A 2803-nucleotide genomic window follows, 5' to 3' on the forward strand; every position below is an offset into this window, starting at 1 on the left:
GTGCTAGGTTGCTGTCCAGGAGGAGCATTTCAAATCAGTCACCTATTTCCATTTGAGTCAGGATGTAGGCAGTAGACAGCAAGGCAGTTCACTAGGGTTTGGAATGGAGCTTTAGAAGCTGAAGACAGAGTAACAGACAGAGATTTACTGTGAGGACACAAGAAGTCAAATGGGACCTGATTATTAATAGTAGCATTTGATTCGTTAGTGCCACCAAGAAAGTGATCTCTCACACACTCAATCCTTTATTCTCCTGCGTGTTGCATTATGACCCAGTCTATCCTGAAATAGACATAGGGTAAGCAAGAGTATATAAGACGCCTGGTGGATCCCCATCTCTCACCTCTGGCTCTCTCTCTCTCTCCAAGTCTCTCTTCCCGCCAGCTTTCCCTTCACGCAGGTAAGGTTAGAGTTTAGGCATTTCGTTTCCTCTGAGAATTTCCTAAAAAATGGACATAAATGAAACAACTGCTAACATAAAGTGAGAGTAAAGAGGTATGAAATAATAATGCAGATAGCATAACTTGGGTCATTTGGTCTTGAAAGAATCTGATGAGATATGTTTGAGTTCATATTGAGATATCTGAATTTTGATTGCAGACTGGTATCTTGGAATATCTAAGCACGTTCGAAAACTTGAGATCTTTTCTAAAGTTTTAGAGAAAACTCCATAGCAAAATTCTCCATTCCTGTCAAGAAGCATTTTATTTTTCTTTGTAATGGGTTGTTTGCACAACCTGGCTTGCAGTATAAACACACTTACTAAAATAAAGGTTCCAAAAGTGGGTTTTTGAAGTGGTTCCATTTTTGGTTCCCCAAAGAACCTTTCAGTAAACCGTAATTAAAAGAACCATTTTCTTAGTTTGAAGAACATTTTAAAAATCCACAAGAAACTTTTTTCCACCATAAAGAACCTTTGGTGCAATGGAAAGGTTCCATGGATGTTAAAAGTTCTTCATGGAACAATAGATGCCAAAAAAGAACCATGACTTTTAAGAGTGCAAAGGCAGCCAATGTAAAAATTAAAAGATTCTTGAGGGACTATTTGGGGTTCCTCAGATATGAACCTTCTGGAGAACCTCTAGGCCCTTTTAAAGGTTCCTCAAATATCCTAATGGTGTTTTTTAGGAACATCACTATCTATCTATCTATCTATATATATATATATATATATATATATATATATATATTTAATTGACCATTCTTGCAGGAACTTGTGGGTTTTGCGGGTTCCTCAAAGAACTGACATTCTCCAGAGTGTTAGACTGGTGTGACCCCAAATGGTGCCTCAGTTATATTTATTTTTACACTGTAAAAGCTGAGCTTGTGAACTGAGCTTGTGACTTTTTAGACGACTGTTTGTCAGAAAGTCTGAAATCCAAATAGTCAAACAATATTTTGACAGTCATTGTGCATTAGAACTTTCTGTGTGATTTATATCTATTTGTAGTTTTCATTGGCAAAGTTACTTTGGCAGCTGCATAAATACTTGCATAGAGCTCGTAAACGCCTAGTGTTCAAGGAAGAATCGTTAAGAAAACACCATCTCACCTGTCATGCCTTATATTTTTACATTTGTATTATCTTCGTTTGTTGTACTAGAATTAGATAGCTAATGGTTTCTTTTAGTATTCTGTTATTTCTTGTGGTCTCAGCATGACGATTTTAGGATAAGGTTTTTGTAATTTACTTGGAAAATGTAAAATGTACACTTTCGTACATTCAACATCAGGTTTTAAACGCCGCGCTCTGATTGGCTGCTGCAGTTGTGAAGGGTTAGATGGGGTTAAGCAGTCAGATCTCTCTTAGCATCATAACGAAGACACCTCAAATGTTACTTTATAATCTGTGATCTCACTCCCCTCCACGCATATATAGTCTAAACTACAGAAGGATAGAGTTTCTCAAGAGGGCAAACACATTCTTCTCCGAAGGCCTTTCTGCCCAGCCCAACACACTTGGATGAAACATACCTCAACTTAAATAGACAAACATACAAACACATACACAGCTGTCATGCCTTACGCATGCCACCTTTGCAGCGTACGAATGCTGTAAAGTTATTTATGGGTGACAGAAACTCGTGCAATCATGAGAGGCTGAGATGAGAGCAATCGAATCTGTTCTCTTGGCAGCGGAGCTCATTGTTGGTTAGTGTTCATTACAGCAGTTGCCTGAGCTTGGACACTAATGGATCTAATAGTAATCTGATACAGCAGGAGGATTTGGTTTAACAGCAGTACCTTTGGAATAGTAACTGCCATTTGCCATTTGGATATTGACAGGAGAATCAAATTAACTTGAGAATCAAGATGTGTTGACTAAATTTGCTGTATCAATACGTAAATTTGAAACAAAAACGATCTAAATGCTTTTGTAAATATCAGTTTCTTTAATGCAATTTCAATTTTCAAAACCTGCATGTAGTGGTAAAACCTTTAGTTAAAGAAAAGGCTAGCCATCTCAGAGGTGAAAGGCATGACTAATATAAACAAGACAACACAATAAAATTAGCAGTGGATTAGAGACATGACTGTAAAATCCCTAGCATTAAAAATAAACTCAACCCACTTCCATTTCATAAGTCTACTATTGCATAAGTGTACTGTGTTATGTAAATCACATGCATATATTGCGAAACAGAATGTAATGAATTAGATAATAGTTTTGCTGGCATTTAACTGCAACTGAAAAAAAAGAAAAGAAAAAAAAGACTAAATGACTGTCCCTGTGCTGCTCAAAGTCTGCTGGGAAATCCTGTAGGGTTGATTCTCACACACACACACACACACACACACACACA

General features: G+C 37.2%; 1 protein-coding gene across 1 annotated transcript in view; it reads left to right on the forward strand.

Moving 5' to 3' along the window:
• The first annotated feature begins 287 nt into the window (after positions 1-287).
• The window catches only part of LOC107720371 (parvalbumin-7), a 9947-nt gene continuing 7431 nt past the window's right edge, over positions 288-2803 (forward strand). Inside the window, exon 1 of the mRNA XM_016528054.1 lies at positions 288-400. The gene's annotated coding sequence lies outside the window, so the exon portion shown is untranslated. The remainder of the gene's footprint in view (positions 401-2803) is intronic.

This window comes from Sinocyclocheilus rhinocerous, unplaced genomic scaffold (genome assembly GCF_001515625.1).
Source record: "Sinocyclocheilus rhinocerous isolate Xijiao unplaced genomic scaffold, SAMN03320098_v1.1 scaffold1292, whole genome shotgun sequence".
Taxonomy (NCBI): Eukaryota; Metazoa; Chordata; class Actinopteri; order Cypriniformes; family Cyprinidae; genus Sinocyclocheilus; species Sinocyclocheilus rhinocerous.